This window comes from Gymnogyps californianus, chromosome 5 (assembly GCF_018139145.2).
Source record: "Gymnogyps californianus isolate 813 chromosome 5, ASM1813914v2, whole genome shotgun sequence".
In the NCBI taxonomy this organism is placed as follows: Eukaryota; Metazoa; Chordata; class Aves; order Accipitriformes; family Cathartidae; genus Gymnogyps; species Gymnogyps californianus.
In genome coordinates, this window is record NC_059475.1 from 31,993,592 (window position 1) to 32,014,404 (window position 20,813).

Genomic DNA, 20,813 nt, shown 5'->3' on the forward strand with positions numbered 1-20,813 from the left:
AGTCTTCACAACCACCAGCTCCCAAGTATGAGAAAGAAATTTGTGAAGCCTCAATGCTTCTAAAGGCAAAAAACCACTTCATATGGAGAGACCAATGATTAAAAGAGACAGTAGTATTATTAATCTGTGGCAAATCAGCACTATAATTTCAAGCTCATGGCTCCTGGTTCAACATTTCCATTTTTAGACAACTGTTTTTCTACATATCAGGTAAATCTTTAAGAATCCACCCTCTCAACCACAAAACACAAAGGAAAAAAAAAAGAAAAAAATCACATTAGAGAATAAACAGCTGTATAAATATCTACTGAAGTCCAGAAAAGAAATCCTACATCATTGTGAGGGATTTCAGTCTTGAAAAGATTAGCCAGAGGACTCACAGTATCATCAATAAAACTCCCTAGGACTGGGGTTTGCTTTTTGTTTTGGGGATGGGGGTAGGGGTAGTTAAGCTTCTTTTTCAAAGTATTTTGTCAGAATAAAGATGATTTTACATTAGACCCCATTCCGACAAATAAAAGTTAGTTTATTACTGGATTTAGAAGTCTGTACCTGTTCCAAATACAAGAAAGCACCATCTGGTTTATATGAAAACCACAAAATACTGGCCTACATGTTACATTTTCTATTGATTGTACTGTTATGATAAAGGTAAACGATGCTGAGGTTTCTCCTGTTCTTGCCTGCGACAGATCTATCGTTACCCCGTATACTCTTACCAATATAATTCATGCACTGAAACACACACTGCAAAAACTCTCAGACTAATAAAAAGGACTTAAGAAAACACTTACTAAATCTATTTGATAATACAAAATACTTTCCCTGACTAACAGAGGAATTTACAGCGCTATCTAACACTCAAGGTCATCTTTCATTCATGTAAACTCACAACATAGAGTGTTACTGTTAGAGACAAGTAAAACTGTTGCCTTCGTTTAAAAGCCACCAGATCTGCATAACCTGGAGAGGTGGAGAAGGCATATAAATATCTTCCTAAATATTCTCTAAATTTCTCTACTAGCTGAGAAATCTATAGCCTCTGCATCTTCAATACAATTGGCAATTTCTCTGTATGTGTTTTTATTGGAATTGACATCCAATCTGACACTTGTCCCCAAAATTTGAGGGAACTTATTTATCTGTTGTTAAAGAGTATCTTATATTACCAAAGCATCTCCAAGATCATCCAGATGCCACATTTGCCACTAATAAAAATACTAATTACACAGCCATCCTAGAGCAATGCTAGATTACAAGCAGAGTCAAATTATTTGGTGAACATGGGGAAAAAGTAAAAACAAGGTAATAAAGATGAGTCTATCATGACTAACAAAGACTACCAAAACTCAGGTTCTTATTGATTTGTGCCCTATGCTCCAAAGCATCTTCCATCTCCACAACTTAATACTTTTAGTTCCATTCCCTGAAAACTGCTCACACTGCACACCCCATCAGGGCAATACATTGGATTTCTCTCCTGTCAAGCTACCACTCTGCACAAACCATTTGGAACTTAATATCATTGAGACTTGTATCTATCCATCAAACTGACAGAAATCAGCAGGTTCAAAAGCTGTTAGGAAAGCCTAGACAACACTAAAGCAGATTTAAAAAATAGCACATACACACAAAGTAAGAGTATTTCTGTCCAGCATAGAAATTAGGTTTTTTGTTTGTTTTAAGCTTCCCCTATCAAAAATCTCAACCAAATAAGAGAACAAATCAAAGCATGTTTTATTTGTTCACCTTTGTGACAATGTACTCCCGAACCCTGAAGCTACAAAAGGAAGCATCTTCCAATTATTTTTTCTTCGAATTTGAATTGTCTATATTTACAAAGTCAAATAACACATACTGGACATTCATCCTGAATATACACTAGAACACAGATACATTTTAATGTGTACAATCAACTGCTTTGCAGGAAAAAACATTTTACAGAATTACTTTCTCATAAATTCTTAAACGGCTGTAAGAGTTGAATTAGAGGTGCACAGCAGTCAGTAGCATGGCAAGCAGGATACTTTCATGATAAAGAGCCACATGGAAAAAACGCAGGAATGTGAGGTTATTGTTTCCCTGAACGTAACAAATGAAGAGCTACTGTAAAATGATGAGACAGCATGCAACATTTATCATTCCGCAAAGCAAAGATTGAAAGGGCAAGCTGTGCCTGGCAGTAACTGAACTGCATCAGCAAAGAAGTACTAACAGCAGTACGGATTTTCAGGAACACTGGCACATCTGCACTGTGGCACTGTAACCAACACTGAGAAGACATAACCACCACCACAAAACATGACACCTGCCACATTGCTTTCTAAGCAGCACCTCATAAAACAAATCTCTGTAATGTTTTTTTTTTTTCCAGTTAAAATAGATGCCCTTTTTTCCCCACCCCCCTTTCCAGAAACACTGCCTTGTCAAAAGGAATTCTTTGTTATTTAAAGTAAGAAATAAAATATTTGATTCAGGGGAAAAAAGAAGGAGGAAAAAAAAAAAAAAAAAAGAACTACAGGAATAAAAGCTCCAGGCTCAAAATCTACAATAAATACTTTAAATAAACAAGCTTAAGCTTACCTAATAGTACATTACCTTCAGTCTTTTCATCATTATTTTAAAATGCTAGGAGATTTCCCTAATTCCAAGCACCAAAGAAAAACAGAAGGGGAAAAAAAAAAGGCGGGGGGGTGGGGGGTGGGGGGAAGGCAGGGATTGGAGATATAAAGGAGCTTATCAGCTGCTCAAACCAGGAACAAGACTTCTCCAACCATCACCTTCTTGTGTAATTCAAAGTATAATATTTTAGGAACACAAGATACATGGTAACATGTCTGTGCCCTCTATGCTTTAATATAATTTACATTTTGGTACTATAAAATTGAAAAGAAACCAAATGTATTCATGTATGCTCCTCTACCACAAAGTGCAAAACATTTTGACATAGCTGTTTCTGATTTTTTTATAATACATACTACTAAAAACTTTTCAATATAGTTCTGCAATTCCTTGTCAGAAGTACTTACTGTACAAACACTGTTTTTCAAACACAAAATCTGAAATTGCAGGTCTGGTGCACTTGTGCTAAAAAGAAACTAATACTGTAAGCCACAAAGCTAAACTGTAAAAAAGCAAGCAAATACAGATTAAATAAGAAAAAGATGAAAACTACGTTTTATACCTAGACAGATCAGCTGAAATAAAAAGCATGAAAGAAAGATATTTTTAAATTCATATTGGCCATGATTAGGATGATCCTGAATTGCACTGACAATCCAAATGTCAAGCAAGAGGTACTATTTCAACGCCTCACTGGTCAATTTAGAACTGGAGCATAATCACTGCATAGGTATTAACACAGAATAAAATTGTTTTATAGGAAAATTGTAATTGCACTTGAGATGACAGAACAGGCAGCAGTCTCTATAAGGCTCATAGCTAGAGCACCAAACTCAAACCTCGGCCTCAAGGGCTGGTTCTGTTTGAAAAAGGGAAGAGAAAGGTGTCAGTTCTCTGCAGCTTACCAAAGGACAAGGAAGAAAACTTCCCATATTTTTGCCATAATGGAATTATGGTAAAAAAAAAAAGTGTCAGAAAAAAACAAAACAGTAACCGTAGTCCTTTAGTTACAAAAGACTAAGCAGCTTTTGAAGCACCTTAAAGTTCTGTCCAATGGTGATGTTTGTTGACACCTTCCATACCAGAATTTCAAAGTACGTATTAATACACTCTTGCAATTTCCCACACGCACAGTAAAGCTCTAAGGGTCTCAAAAGGTTTCTTACATTGATTTGCTTCAGAATCCACTCATTTAAGGGAAAGGCTAAATCTCCATTTTCATTTAATAGGCAAAATTAGAAAACAGCTTAAATCCTGATTATATAAAAACATTAGAAGAAGGTCAGCCACAATCCTCTTTGCTCTGTAGATGAACAATTCCAGAAGAGTCCTTAGAGCACCAAGACCATTTCGTTCATTGTCTGGGGGCCCCTACAGACTGAAGGTATGTAACTGCACAGCTATCCTAGAAAAATGAAAAGCCATATTATTTGGTGAACATGGAGTAACAGTAAAAATAGGTAATAAAAATCCAGTAGGCATGCCTTTGGACATGTCAGTAGAGGTATTATTCATCTGGGGTAAGCATAGGAAAGTTTAAGCCCTAACCATGAATACAGGGGCCCAAATCGTGGAAAATTTTATATGCTGCAATGATTCACAGCTCTGAAGGACCCACTGTTAGGTGATTGTACCAAACAGACAATCAAATATGATAAGCAGACCCCTTACCAATACTACGTGGCATTTCTCAATTCCTTGCAGAATTCATTACACCAAAGACTATGAAGATATCTGTATCCATCAATTTACACTCCAATGCTCACCAAAAAAAAAACCAAAAACCAACAACAACAACAACAAAAACCAAAAAAACCAACACAACAACAAAACCCACCCATAGACAGCATTAGGAATTATTCTGAAAAGAACACCGGTCCTTTATCATATCACTGTATACAATTTCTGCCTTCAGTACCAAATGCAATTCTGCTCTTCCCAATTAAAAAAAAGCTATTGCAGAATTAGAAAGGATAAGAGGAAGACAACAAAGAGCAAAAGGTACTGGACTTCCTGATTCAGAAAGTCCTCATCTAGAAGTCACCAGACATTAAGTTAAGCCTACAGCAACAAACCTGTCCTATATTCCTCCATTTACATCTTTTGCCATGCTCTGTCAGAGGCAGCACCACTAGGCTAGAGGGAACTTTGATTTGACCAAATACAGTAAGCTAACTGTAACATTGGATTTCTGGATGAAAGACAACAGTTAAGGTTTTAATGTATGAGAAAATGCATCCAACTTGTCCAAATATTTAACCTGCTCTTTTGAATATCTTTCCAGTATCTATAAAGATGGTCATGAGCCTCATTATTACTTTCTACATCCAAGCCATTTTAGTAAAAGCAAAGCTAAAACACCCACATTAGCCTTTACTAGTGAAGAAGTGACAGCTGCTTTGCAGAATAATCCAAGCGAGAGCACTTGGCCCACAACTTAATTCCACAGCAAAAGTATTAAATAAAAGCCACTGCCTTTACCTGCTCTTCTCTCTCAAGTTTTCAGTCTTGCCAAATCTACCTCTGCTTCCCTTTTATAGTCAAGGACAGATGCAAGGAGCAAAGATTTGCAAGGAACACATGTCTGTCTCTCTTCACTCCCTCACAGACGAGCGTGTAAATGTTTAAAAAAATGCTATAAACTTCTGATTCCAAATTAATCCCAGCTGGGAAGGTGCTCAGGCCCCAGTCAGTTTGCAGCTCATCCTCTTTCCAAACAACCTCCTCCCAACAGCCACTTGTTTTCAGAGTAGAGAGGATAAAGCAGCAGTTACCCCTTCTCAGAGGAAGGAAGGGTGCGCTGGTTCTCAACTTCAACCTTTCTCCTCAGCCAGCCTCTCCAAAGACCTCTAGCATGGGTGCTAGACGAGAGGAAAAGAGGAATAAAAAGAGAAAGTTATGCTGAAGAAAATAAATGCCTAAAAGCAGCAGAGAAAATAAAGGGAAAAAAGAACAGAGTAAGAAAATAAAAGAAGAAAGAGCACAAAGAAAAAAACAGTATTAAACTTGGAGTTCAAACGATTATTCAGTGCTTCCTTATATCCTGAAAAATCATATCTATACTACTACATATACACACTTAGTGCACCTCTGGGCTCTGGGCTTTACAAACACATCATCAAGAGCACAGCAGCACGAGGAAGCGAGAACAGCAGTGGCCGTTCCCCTAAGGTATGACTGTCACACAAAAAAAATCAAGGTCTTTAGGAGTCATGCTACACCAATACCGACAAGACTGGCTAAAAAAAAAAAAGCAATGAAGAGAAAAAGAAAAATACGTTGTCTTCTCCAGCATTTCTTGTGTCATAGCTACACAACCAGAAGCTTCCAAACAATTCCAAGTGTGCGGGACCAAGTAAACAGGCTGGCCCAACAACCAGATGAGGAAGCAGGTTTCCTGCCTTTATTTTGTGTGCAGACGGAGTGGAGGAACTAAAGGCACTAAAGGCTGGCTAGGCCAGCACCGCTCTAGGTGCGGCCTAGAGCGGTTAACACATCCAGACACTCAGCCTCACAAACGACAGGACACTGATGTGGATGAAGGAGAGGACTATCCTCACACAATCTGGGAAGGTCTGCACACACATGAAACACCCAACAGCAATAAAACCAAAAAATTCACCATACCACATCCCAATTTAATTCTGTCCAACCAGTTTCTCAACTTTAAAAGACTTTGCCACCCTGGACATCCCAGTTCAGAGAAAATACTCCTCTTGTATATTTTCTCATTAAGTTAAGTTTTTGTATCTATGTATACTAGATTTAATGAGAAATCTTGCTCCCCCCCCCCCCCTTTCTATTTCTGTTGGAGATGGACAGGCATGGGAGAGGTTGCAGCTCAAACATGTTAAGACATTCGGCTTGCTTCTGTAAAAATACCATAAAGCCAAAGCTGAGTTTTCAACTACCCTGATGAGTTAGAAAACTGTTTGTAACTTCTGCAAACTATAAGCTTCCTTTGTTAAAAAAAAAAAAAGATTATATAAGCTGAAAAAGACTCGGTGAAATGAAATACTAGTGGTATTAAAGGTCAGTATAATAAATAGCATAGCTTCGAGGTACTGAAAAACTGTATATTAGTACCAAGTCTTCATATATGGAAATGATGGAATGAACTAGTGACTGATCACATAAATTCATCTAACGACATATACAAGGCATGAGACTAAAAGAGACCAACATGCTAAAAAACCCATACAAATTAACAGGAAGCACTATTTATTAACTGCATTACTACTAATGCTATGAAGACTATGGAGACTCCCTTTTTACAAGGAGTCACATGGAAAAGATGAGGGGCAGTGGGTACAAGTCTCCTGGGGAGATTCCAATTGGACACAAGAGGAAAATTTTTCACCATGAGAGCAATCAGCCATTGGAATAACCTCCCCAGGGAAGTGGATTCCCCAACACTGGACTCTTTCAAGATTCGGCTGGACAGGGTGCTGGACTATCTTTTCTAGACCGTGCTTTTGCCAAGAAAGGTTGGACCAGATGATCCTTGGAGGTGCCTTCCAAGCTGGTATTCTATGATAATGTGAAAGCTATACAGCATCATTCACATTATGATGTGTATATACATGTATGCTATGTCATATACATAAAAAGACATGACTAATGCCTCATGCTGACAGGATCTGTAAAGCTAGCATCACACTGCCTAGTAGACACTGATCTTTATCTTTCATCAAACGGAGCAGAGTTAAGTTGTGGTCTTGCATTATGCATAAGCAGTGAATACAATTAGACTGAGAAGCAAGCTGATCTTCTCTGATCTCAAGTGGAAAGTGTGAACTCTGATCTTCACAGGTGACAGCTCTGTGCATTATTGCAATTTACCAGTTAGCTTCCTTGAATCTGTGTACACTATAGAAAACTCGCAACACATAGTTGTGGCTAATCTTAGGCCATCCACTAACGTTTAAACAAGCAAGAATATCAAATAAGAGAGCAAGAGTTGGTGTATCTGTTCTGAAGTATGAATTTAGGAAATTTAATGGTCAATGCAGTTGTACTAGTAGCAGTTACATATGTTCTCAAAACACTTTGCAGAGTAACCAAGCATCTTCCTTCTACTGGTAAAAAACAAAGCAGAGAAATAACACTAATGGTCAAGGGCAGCACAGGAACAAAGTTCACAGTTCCTAATTCCAATTTTGCTACTCTGTGGTCCCTTCTGTTGGGTTTTTGTTTTTTTGGGAGGGTTTGGGTTTTGTGGGTTTTTTTTTTTTTGGGGGGGGGGGGGGGGGCGGCGGGTGGTTTGGTTGCTTTTTTTTTTTTTAAACTCAGTCTATGAACTTACTTTTTTTCCTGCTTCACAGATTCCACTTCTGTTCAGTGCCTCAGATTTAACTGCCAATTCTTATTACTAACCTGCAACAACGAAAAATACTTTAACTGTGGAAATCTGCTGCTATTGAAGTTTAAGCACAGCACATTGTACTGTAGCAATACACAAGCTGAGCCATGCAGAAAAATCAAAATACCAGGGTTGCTCATTCTTCACCAGCCAGTCCCACAAAGTGTTAATATAGCAGGATCAGCTACAGAAAACATCTTGGTTGTTAATCAGTGTACATTTGTAATCATACATAGTACTAAGTACATAGTTACTAGTTCTAAGTTATACTACATTTCACATTTTAAAGGTAAAACTAGGAAAAATTCATACACAGAATAGATATGTTTTTAATCTACCAACAGTTCTCCACATTTATGCAAGCTACAGAACTCAATAATATGAGTTTTGCAAAACCTGCTCTATTTCCAGGGCATAGCATTGCAGTGATTAAGCACCCAAACTCCTTGACAGCCTCAAACAGGCTATGCTAAAATCCATGCTGTTAAATCCTTGCAATCTTTTTTTAATCCAGGCTAGCTAGATTAAAGCTAACTTGGGTGTGCCTAACCATTTTGAAATTGGCAAGTTTGCAGATGTAGCGTATGTACCCTCATTCTTGGCCTGCCTAGTCAACAGGTGCCCGTAACAAAAAAAGAGCATGGATCATTACAATCCATAGCACTAAGTCTTCAGTCATTCCAGACTAAGAAAACAGTGATCAAAGCATGAAACCCTCACCAGCTTACAGGTAGTCAAAAATTAATGGGACCCAGGCTCTTCTCTTTTCATTCACTCATATACACTTAGTTTCTGAATATGCAATTCTTTCAGTCTCATACACAATGAAATGAAGGTGAGACTTTTCTCATGAACACCCATTTCCTATTATAATGGACATATTTAGCTATTAAGAACATTATCCAGTTTTGTTGAATGGTCCAATTGCAATTCTCCTGCAAGTTCTAGAATATATTAAATAATCTCCCAACTATCACATGCCAACTTCTGGTAATTCACTGCACTGTTTTTAAACATAAAAAGATAAAAATATACTGAGCACTTTATTTTTCATTTAAAGATAATAACTTTAGTTATCATTGCAATACCACAGTACAACCACATTATGGAGGGCAATCGTTAACTTGGGAACATACATGTATCAATGAGAGCATCGAATATCTCTATTCCCTTTGTCTCTCAGGTGCATGCATGCACAGGTACATGCATGGATACAAAACACATACATGTACTCCTCAAGCAACACCCTTCCTTTCTTTATAAAGAGGTCAAGACTGCAAGCACTAATTGCAGGGGTTTTTCCTAACTGTCTTCAGACTCCTCAGGGAAACAGCTTCAAGTACAGACCTACACAACCCTAACAAGAGAAACCCTTTGTACAATCACCAACTAAATCTTGGGGAAATTTCTGAAAAGGATGAAAACCTGCAAAACGTAAGAAAGGAACACAACTCTGTACATCTCCTCCTGGCCATTCAGAGAAACAGTATCCATACAGCTGCCATATCCCATTACAGGGAACATGGCACGATGTACTCTTAAACACCTCCCTGTGAAAGAGTAAGGACCACTGAGGCAACACTTTTCCCAGCCCAACCCCACTCCATGCAACCAGACCTTATTACCAGTGATAAATGAAGCCACGGGGCTTCAACCTGTCAACAGGAAAAGACTAGTACAGATAAAATCAGCAGCTTTAAACACTGTCCTACAAAATATAACTTAAGGTCAACATCAGCCACTTAGATACAGTGATCATCCCTTCCTCTTCCCTCCCCCGAGTCCTCCTCTTTATTTTAAGTGCAGGTCAAGGAGAAATAAGCAGTCTCAGGTTAAGTTGTATGCAGAACTTTACAAGTTTTATTCTGTCAATATTAACAGAAGAATGTGGGGAATCTAACAAAAATAAGTTTATGCCACTGAAAGTCTTGTGCCTAAGTATCTTTACAAATCCAATTAGATATCATATTTGAAACATAAGCAAAAATCAGCTTTATTGGAGCATGTTACTATTTCTAAAAAAAGCTACCCGTTAACATGGATGTGCTTTATGAAAACATTTAACTCCCAACTGCAAAACCTGTTCATGAATTTCAGTAAACAAGACTGGGTCTATAGGACCATGAGCTTATGAGCTCATAACAACCAGAACTGTTACTAGTGAAACAAAGTTTTAAATACAACTTTGTATAAACAGATTTGTTATGAGCTAGAATGTAACGATTTAAAAAATTCCACTGGGAAACAAGTTCCATTAGTGAACAAAAATTGTATGCATATAATAAAAAGGAACTTACCACCTTCACCAAGTATTTCAGTGGTATAACATGGTGACACCATCACTGGTAAAGCTAGTTTAATTACTTGGACATTTTTTATGGAAAGTATATGACAAAAAAAAAAACCAAACTGTGGAATCCAAACATAACAGGGGGAAAAACTGTTCACTTACTTTCCACTAGTAAGTTAAATTAATAGCTAAGAGACTGTTTTTACTTCATCACTCAAGACAGTCCTTTTTCATTGTCCATGTCCTAAACACAGTGTTTAGGATCAAAATGTGTCTCTTGGGACCACAAACTTCAAAAACAAAACAAAACAAACTTTTATATGGTGTGGTGGGAAAGAGATGGACACACCACTTTCTCCTCTGTCTGTAACTGAGAGCTACATATCAAAGAAAACCATAATAATAACTGCATGTGAAAATCAACACTAAAGATGGTGCCAAGTGAAAAGGTAAGATGATTCAAGGGGAAAGGTAAAATAATTAAAACAGCCTCTTCCAAGGGCTCCTCTAGATCCACAAACAAACGTGTTTGTTTCCAATATGTATGTCCTCTGAAGGAAAGGTTTTCTTGCTACAATAAATCAAACCTCAGAGGCTAAGCAGTCCTCCGCCAACACAATGCAGCTTTGCTGACAGTATTTCGAAAGAACAGATTTAAATTGACACTTTCGATACAACAACATTGTCCAAAACAACTGCAACAACTACAGGGCAGATTCTCTCAAATAAGAAACCTATTTGTTTCTTTAGACATCCCACAGACTGATGAACTGATGTTACAAGGGAGGATTTTTTCTTTAGTAGCAATGTTTATTACACTGCTTGTCACTTCCAGACTGGACTTCCTTTGCATATCCTACACCTATAGCTTTCAACATTTGTTAATAAACAGATCATTAAAATCTGCTCAGTGGATGGGACAGTGTTTTACTGCCTGGTTGCAAATCAGGTTAAACTGATCAAAGTTCAGATCTCAATGCTGTTCTCCCTGCGGTCCCTAGCAAGTATTCTGGTCACCTCCCTTCAGGCAGCACTACAGCTTGCACAACATGTTGAGTTAATTCAGGAAGCCAATCCATCTGAAAACAAATCCATCCCTGCCCATCTTTGCAAAACCAGCACCACTGCTCCCCATCCCTCCTCCCCCCACCCCCCAAAACCACACACTGCAATTTTCCAACCTTCTTGAACCAGGTCATTGCACACCCGCAAAGGACTTGCATTTGATACAAGGCAGAGGGCAAGGCTGCATGGACAGAACTGCAGCATCCTTTTTATCTTTTCACAAACTCCCTAGAAGTCTATTATATTTCTATGTGAATTCTCTGGGAAAGGATAGATCACGTACTAAAAGCCAGTCCTTTTCAAGAATCTGGCACATTCAGAATAATCATCCCTTTCTTCCTTACAACACAAGTTTAGTTTCACAAGTAGATTAAAAGAAACCACCTACAAGAACTACTGTGTTTTAGAAAATGTGACAAAACCAGGCATTCTGTCACAGCCTGAATAGAGTCCAACCTGCTTTTACGAACACTTCTACAAATACCTAGTAAAAAGGGAGGAGGGAGTAGCCATCCAGTCCCCTTGCATCTCCCTCCTGAAAAAAGCTCTCATGTATAGAGGATGCATTCAGCAACAGACTGGGATACAGTCTGGCACTCGGCGGCAGCCAGCCTACCCGGGTAAACCACCCTGCTGGAGACCACCCCTTCTGTACTGTATGAAACACTACATGCTATCAGCAGTCACAAAGCCAACGCTGATTTTGTGGCAACTAACTAGCACTACTCCAAAGGGTGACTGTCAGACAATACAGAAAGTGGAGCATGTACTCTTATCTATCCAAATTCCTGAGAAGGCAGGCACATGCAAAACTCCCAGTGACTGTCACCAGCTTTGGATGAATCATAGCACGGTGAAGCCTAGAAAGACCTTGGGTATGAACAAAATCTGAATGGGAAATGAACAGGTGAAATCTTTTTCAAAAGGTAAAGGGTATTGTGGAAATTGTGCTTGTGAGAAGCCAGAAGCAACAATGAAGACTTACAAAACCATGAACCTATTAAGTTTTTGCAGCTAACTTACTCATCTGAGAGAGCCTGCATGAAAAGCTTCTCACCATAAAAGTCCCAACCTTTTTTTTTTTTAATCACTCTTTCCTTGAACCAAGTTATTTTCTTCCAGAACACATTCTGCCAGGCATTTGGAAATTAAACAAACATTTGGTTACACCTGAAAGGAGACATTTAGCAGTGCTGTGGCCCACTTTTTTCCTCACTACTCAACATAAAGCCTATCACACATGTCAAACACAAGGGAGAGCAGGAGTGAGTTTATCTAAGTCCACCAACTGCAGTCCTCTAAGAAGTCTCCAACAGTAGCAAGGAAAAAAGTTTCAAAGCTTGTCCTTCCTATTTACCAGGTCCTGTAATAAAATCTGTATTGTTTCAGCATTAGCCTTAACATCTGACCTCTGTCTATTGCTACAAAAGGCTTGCATCGGTAGATGATAGGAGCCCTCTAAAATTAGACTGGGTAAACAGATGTAACCATGGAGATTTATGCTGCCGTCCTGAGAACTCCACAGAGGCACAAGCTGGAGGTAGAGCACGTACCACCAATGAATTTTTGTCCTCCTCTACTCCCACCAAGCTCACGCGTTAGAGAAGACGTGCGGTGAATCATATCAAAGAGACGGATCAAAATCCAAGTCTAAATAAGGAGATTGGAGGCAAAGATCTAGATCATTTCTCCAACCTGGTTTTCCCCAATCCAGTTCACTGCATGGCTACATTAAGCACTTGCGCTGACATGAGGCATAAAAGGCACGGGACAGGATAAGCACACAAGGACGGCTGCTTTCAGCTGCGATGCCAGCATAAGCTGCACATAAAACCATGGTACAAAGACTATTTACTACAATGATCTCTGAAATTTGATAGGTTGATAAGCAAGTAATTTTAAGTCACCCATTGCTACTCTCCCAACAGTATTTCTAGACAGAGTTGAATAAAGTTTGAATACTTGGTGACAAGAACATTAGTGTCAACCAAAATTCTTCAAGAAGTGCCAGACAGCATTATCAATAAAGCTCAAGAAAGAAATTGCTATCTTCCCATAAGCAATTAAAAAATATAACTTTCAGAGTTGGGGCTTTTTTATTGCAAGTTAAGTGTAGGCTTATTTACAAAATACTGCGCGAAATTAAGACCTTGGGAAAATAAGAAGCATTATCAAAAAAACTGCAGTACACAAAAAAATAATCATCAAGTGCAACAAAAGCAGCTTCCAAAAGGTACAGAGAACTAAACTCATGTTTAAAATAAGGTAACATTCCAGGAAGAACTGTATTTTAACTTCCATATTACCAACAAACCAAGCCTGTCTCTTTCAAGTAGCATCACATTCTGATTTTGGGGTAGAAAAGTTCAATTATAACTCAGTCTAACGAAGTAAGTAAAAGGTTTAAAATCTATCTGCTTGTGATTGCTACTGACATTCTGGCAAGTCATTTGGGCAGCACGTAAATAAATAATTTCCACAGGTGGCAGCCCTCTGGTAAAGAAAAATTTTCCTTGTTTTCTTTAGGGTGAAATTTTTCACCTATCCAAGCATTACTAAGATGCATCATAATTCTAACCCAGAACTCTCCATTTTCTTTGGTGTTAAATTATAGACCTGCTGTGTAACGACAATTTTTTTTTTTTTTTTTTTTTAAAGATTGCCTGTAAAGCTCAATTGTAATTGGGAAGGCCGCCTACACAGCAGAGAGAGTGAGAAAAAACACACTTGCAGAGCTGAAAAAACATTGGTGTAGGCGTACATAAGGAGGGAGGGAAGAAAGAACTTCGTTCTACTGAAAAAGGCTATTTTCTTACATCACCCTTGAAAGAACTAAAATGTGTTACTTGAAGAGAATTCAAAGGATTGTTTGCTACGTTCCAGATGTCAATATGCAGTACTACAAGCAAGATGAGGAATCCTTGCAGATTCATCCCCGATTTCAGAATCTGCCACCTACCCAAAGAATGCTTCACCTCCCCCACTTCTCTGCCGCATCCGGCAAAAGCTGTTCTCACACAGCAGCAAGTCACCTGCAGAACAGCAGTTCAAAGCTTTAGAAGCCTTATACAATTAATAACATTAGGAAGTACTGAAATTGTAGCCAAAGCCTTTTCAAAAAAAGAAGGGGAAAGAGAATGCTCTCTAGCAACACTAACTAGCACTTATTCTCAGCAGAATCTAACAGTATTCGAAACTGCTGAAAAAAATAGCTACAAGAAGTTCAGATGCTTCTTTCTCAGACACTTAAAAAACGATTTTCCTCCCTAGTCTACATAGCCTGCAGTCCATTCATCTCCCAAGAAAAGTGGGCAGGCCTTTCAGGATGTCCTATCAACTAATCCAGATATTCAGAAGAAAGAAGGAATGAGCATCAGTGGAAAATACCCTTCTCAGTTTTCTTTAGGAAGGCACCACCTACACGCATTATAATTTCTAAATGAAGTCTACATAAAGTGTTCTCATGCCATCATAAACCTACGAAAATATTTTTAATAGGTCTGTCTTTCCCTTCATAATAAAAACAAAAGGCTTTTGACATATGTGCATTAGGTGATTATTACCGTAAGTACTACCAGAGGAATGAAGACAGCCAGGACAAGTTTCACCAACGAACTTCAACAAATGTGAGATGATGCACTGCAGGGAAAAGAAGATGCCGCTGCTCCCATGGCGTTGGACACCAGCCTGCAACCTATTTTGTGAACCCCAGTCACAAGGAGATAGGACTTCAGCACTTAATTCCCTTGAGTGTTCGGGCTGGTATTTTCAAAGCCCTGTGCCTAGCAGATGACTGAATTCCTGCACCCACAGTACACTGCCACAACAGAGAACAGCCTACAGAGCAGTACTCCTGAAAGGCCACTTCCAACCAAAGCTTTCACAGGGCTCCAAGTTTCATCTCCAGCCAAATGTATGCTGTCACTGAAGTTGCTGAATGCCAGAAACTGATACTTAACATTACTACAAAGTAAACTCCATTTTTATACATCTTTTCAACTATATGATTCTTAAGCACTAATGGCTATTACTCATACACATCAGAAACACAGGTAAGACAGGATTTTGAAATGCACCAAGCTAGCTGACTTGCACAAACCTATATGGCAAGCAAAAGCAGCACACTCAGAAGTCACAACTAAGCTCTTAAAATTACTCTTAAAACACAAGACAGTTGCTCCTGAAGCTCAACTGAGGCACAAATTCTTCTGGGTCAGAAAGGCAGGTAGGGATGAAGTATCAAGGGGAGGTATAAAATTGATCAGCAGTAGAACCTCCAGAAAAAAGGCAGACCTGAAACAATGAATATGAAATAGTGAAAAACACAGAAGCAACACAAGAAGGCAATGTAGAAACAAGTACAAAAAAAAAAAAATAAAGGTGTATAAAAAGTAGTAAGAATTGAAATCCCTTATTCTAGGAAAACTGGAGTTGTTTATTATAAAAGAAGGTATATAGACTCCTGCTAAACTTTGAAGTTATAGTCATCTTGACTTTCACCCTGGTGAACAGTGAAATACTATTTCTGACACACTAATAAAACCTCTCTACATACTAATACACGTATAATTCTAATAAACCAAAAATGCATGAAAATATTACACAACAAATGAATCACATACATAGAATTTGCATCCTAATAAAGCGTATCCTTTCATGCTCGGCTTGTCAAGCTAAAGAACATTTGCTTCAAGAGTCACTGTCAGAATAATCTGATCTCTTGTATTCTTCCATAAATTTCACTTTTAGGTAAAATGAAGTTTTATTTCTTCTTACTGAGAACAGAACAGCTCAAGGTAATTTGGAAGGCTGCCTTTTACCTTCAGGCTTGAAGATTTCCAGTCAGACTAAGGCTATGAGGAAAGAAAAAACCCTAGAAGAGCATGGAGGGCTGTCAGGGAATTCTCTGCTGCTGCTGACATCAAAATTCAGAGAGAATACTTACCTTTTGCTTTTCAGACACTAAGACCTTCAGGAATTTCTCAGAGATATGCTACTAACAAGGAAGAAAGCTGAACTAGTGAAACCTTTTTACCTTCTCATACCTTTTTCTAAAATAGCAGTATAGAAAAAGAGATTTGAAATTGAATTACACTTCAATTTTTGAATGAAGAGAGATTCAGCTCGGGTTGGGGGGGTGTCTGGGTTTTCTCATTTTGTGTGTTGGTTTTTTCTTCTCATCAAGGGTAAACTAGAAGTCTGATGCAGATTTACAGCCTGATACAAATTCAAATACCTTTGACACCATAATTATACAGTATCAATCAAAATTAGTAACATTGCATTTAATTCATTAACTACTTTGCTGCCCTGTCAACAGGAGTCAATTACTGTAATTCTTAACATTTTTCTCCAAAGGGGTAATGGAACAAAATTTCATTTAAATTCATTTAACCTGAAAAGGCTTTTTCTGACGTTCACAACACCATTTTAGTGCAGTAAGGCATAACTTCTCCTGGTTATTCACAACCACCATGGCTTACACACTTTCACGCTGAGGTCAGTTTTTCTAGCCACACAGTGTATGACTGTAATAGCGTATAAAGGGCGTTATGTTTACCTTTAATATAATTGCACATCCTACAAGTAAAATACCTATACCAAGAAGATACTGCTGAGTTGAAAGAGCTTCTCAGCTATGAACTAATGCTTTTGTCCAGTCCTGAACTAACTGAAGTGAAACATGAAGGAATTTGCAGAGCACAATCACGAAAATGTGAACTTTGGAGTTACTCCTGACAACTGTAAGCACTCCAAAGTAAGGAATGCAAATACTTAAGTTTGAAATGGAGAAAACCAACAACAAATGCAAACAGAGTCCACTTTTTTCCCCTTACATGAAGTAGTGACCCACCCTTTTTGCTGTCCAGTATTCCCTCTTTAAAAGTTAGGTTTTCTCTTCAGAAAAGTTGTCCTGTTGCTTGTTTTTCAGCCTAGCTTTCTGTCACAGCTAAGCTATAAGAGAAGAACAGGATACTCCACTGTAGAAGGAGCTACTGCTGCCAAGCAAAGAACTAATAATCTGTCTATGGCAGAAAATACTGGAGGAGCAAGGATAAAGGGCAAATTCAGCAAAGAATTTGCAAATTCACAATTTGAAAGCTCAGTAATTTTCCACTTGCCCCCTCCCCCCCTAAGTAATTACAATCCATTTGACTGCTGTTAAAAGAAATGAAAGACTGAGCTGGCATCTTGACTAACTTCCGTATTTGGAATTTTAAAGCTGTTTGTCAATGAAAACAGAGGAAGCACCATGAAGAATATGCTGCTGTTAGGAAGCTTTCCACTGATGAGGGTTCAAAGAGCTTTGCAGATAAGGTAAATATCATTAAACCAAATACAAAGAAAGGGAAATCAAAGCAAGAGAAGGAAAACGAGTTGCTCAAGGTCATCCAGCAGCCAAGTAGCAGTCAGAAATATTAGTCTTCCAACTTCTACCACCCATGGCAAAGGACCATGAAGACTTCTCTTTATATGAAGGTTTTCATCAGCACTTTGATGAACTGATAATACACATAATGTAAGCAACAATACATTACCTAGACAAATTAGACACCCAAAACATGAAGATAGAGAACTGCCTAACAGTGAACAAACTAAAAGCCATGAAGCATCGTTACTGAACAGCATCTGCACACACCGATCAACCAGTGGGTTTCCATTGGCATGTACTAACATCTGTCAACAAACAAAACATGAAATCACATTGCCCCAATCTTTCACAATATACCGGCATATTGCAGAAACTCCACTACTTTACCCTTTACCACAAGAAGTGTTTAAGCCAGGAATATCCAAATGTAGATTTTGGCTAACTGCATACGTGCTGTGAGCACCACTTCTGTAAGCCTCCAGTCCCCTTCACAGCACACCAGAAACATACACCATACACCTGCTACAGAAGGAAGCTTCACAATAAGCGTTACATAGATGTATACTGCCCGTAAAATTCATTAAGAGGCATTAACTACATTACTATAGTTTCAAAACATCCAAGAGAAAATGAAAAATTCCACTTTGTTGAGCAGAATTTGTTCAGTCTTCAAAAGCTTTGAAAAACTGTGTCAAACTGAAAATCCTAGTAATCTCTAAGAAGTTTCACACTCCATAAATCATATCTTCTTCTATCTCTAATTCAAAATTCAACTATAATAAAAAGACAATTCTTTAGCTAGAAAGTTTTTTGCATATGTAACCAAACTTCTGCTTTCCTATGTTACAAGCCTTCCTTCAAGGAAAAGAAAACATTCGTCTGCGCCACCTTTGAGATAAAGAAGAACTCATTATTTCCATCCTACTGAAAGAGACAAAAGTAATTCAAGATATTCTATCCTGCCACACCCAAAGTTTCCATTTTCAGTGGAGAAGCCTCTTTTACACTTGCATTTCATGGGAACTGATAATTTGTTATTCATAAAACATAAGCACCTTACGTCTCCATCCCCATTTGACTCACTTGGCAGACTTGGTAATTTCCATTAAAGTGGTGGTTTCTCTGCCCATTCAAGGACCTTTATGCTCTTTGCCAGGTTAAGATAACATTTAAAAGGGTTCTTTGCCTGTTTCCCCAGGAAAATTACAAACTATTTTGTACTCAGTAGATAGCTCATTTATCCATATTTCAAGACATACTGTTCTATAAACAATATTTCACAGTTATCCTCTTGGTCACGCAACTCTTCAGGAAACAAGAAAAGCATTTTTCTGTCTGCTTAGATGGCATCAATATTACTACAGCTTACATAAAAAAAGTTTTGTAAAGAATTTATTGAAAACAGACACAGTCTAGCAATCTGACCACACGTCTAAGAGCTCTGCATAATTTAAACAAGCAATTTTACTTGTCTGTTCTGCAATTTTCCCATTAAAGAAAATAATATTTACTTCACAGGGGTCAGAACAATTAATTTCCATGAAGAGCTTGAATCTAAAACAGAGGGTAATTTGACAGATCTCTGAGGAGAGAGGGTGAAGGAAAAACAAATTAGATTTTATATTCCTTTTCAAATGAGAAAGTATTTGAGTTGCAGCAGAACCAGCTACTTTTGCATTTCCAAGAATATTAGCAAAATTACACACAACAAAGAAAATTCAATGCTAGTATAATTCCTTTCAAACTACATTCCCAGCCATGAACAGCAGCAGACTCTTCAACGCCAGATTTTTATCTGAACAGACAAGTTTTGGAATCTGCCTTGATTCTTATCCATTCCAAAGTTGCTGCAGTTTCACTAATAAAATGAGATGTAACATTCTGAGAACTCGGTGCTCATTTATCCGTGGGAAGAAAGGGAAGAGAGTTGCAGAACACTCTGAACATGTTACTTTTAATAAACCCAAACCAAAAGAGAAATGTAAGAAAGTACCTTGTGAGTCCAGAGACCATTAATATAGCTAACTATTAAGGATTCATGAAAGTCTATTCCCAGCTTCAACTGTTGAACTCAAGGCCAGAAAAATTACCCAGTCCACATCAAGGTACTACATCATTATTCAAACACGATTCTTAAGGTGGTCTCACTGTTACAGAACCATTTGTGTCCAGGCTGACCAGGTATAGCTGACAATCTGGTCCACACCTTTTCTTGTTTTGTTAAAAACAATGTGATTTTGAATGTCTGGCTCTCAACATAGGATTCTCTTTGTCAGTAAATATACAGAAGTATGAATTCACAAATACATACTTTCCCTGCTTCTTTTAGTACAAGAACAACTGAGAAATTAGGCTACTTCAGGTAGATTATTTTGGGTATTTTGAATTAATTTCTGGAGTATGTTTGATAGAGAGTAAAGAGTCTTAAGAAAAATGGTCTTTGTCAAAGCAAGTACCTGATGCACTGATGGACAGCATATTGTACAATACACACTACGTTGACACACACTCTGACACTAGATACATCATCTTTAAAAGCACCATGGACTGAAGGTAAATGAGTAATTACAAGATATGAGACTGAACCCAAGTTAGGAGATGTAGATATAACAAAGTCAGGGGGGTTTTTTGCTATTATTTTTGGTAGGGGGAGGGGGCTAAAATAGCATATTTATCTACAAACGCTGCAGTTAAAACACTTTGTAACTAACACCCTTGGATACTGAGAAAAATACACTGTTGAACAGCTCATTATTTTAATAGCAACACCAAAAAACTGGACACCCTTGTTTCTAAAGAAACTGCAATTCTAGGAAAGAAACTAAAATAAGAAAATTGTTAATATGGGAAATTAGATTATGAAGAAACAAAACAGCAAGGTTATCCATTCTTAATGAAGTACGTGAAACATTTCCATGTTGCCACAAACTGAGATTCTACACTTCAGTAAGTATTCATTAGTGCTGGGGAAAAACACAACCTAGAAGTACAAGAGCAGAAAAAAGTGACTTAATATAATGCCGTAGCATAAAAGGTGATAACATAGGTTTTGTTGGGGGTTTTTTTGTTTGTTTAGATGCAGAAAACTGAGTTTACTTTTA

At 38.0% G+C, this 20,813-nt stretch overlaps 1 protein-coding gene across 5 annotated transcripts in view; it reads right to left on the minus strand.

The window, feature by feature from the left end:
- Window positions 1-20,813, minus strand: part of SIPA1L1 (signal induced proliferation associated 1 like 1) — a 228,730-nt gene that overhangs the window by 142,989 nt on the left and 64,928 nt on the right. Inside the window, exon 5 of one of the 5 annotated variants that reach the window (XM_050897053.1) lies at window positions 7,928-7,998. The exons of 3 other annotated variants lie outside the window; for them this stretch is intronic. The gene's annotated coding sequence lies outside the window, so the exon portion shown is untranslated. Of the gene's footprint in view, window positions 1-5,103; window positions 5,159-7,927; window positions 7,999-20,813 lie in introns of those variants that run through there. One more of the 5 variants, XM_050897057.1, reaches the window with a different exon arrangement.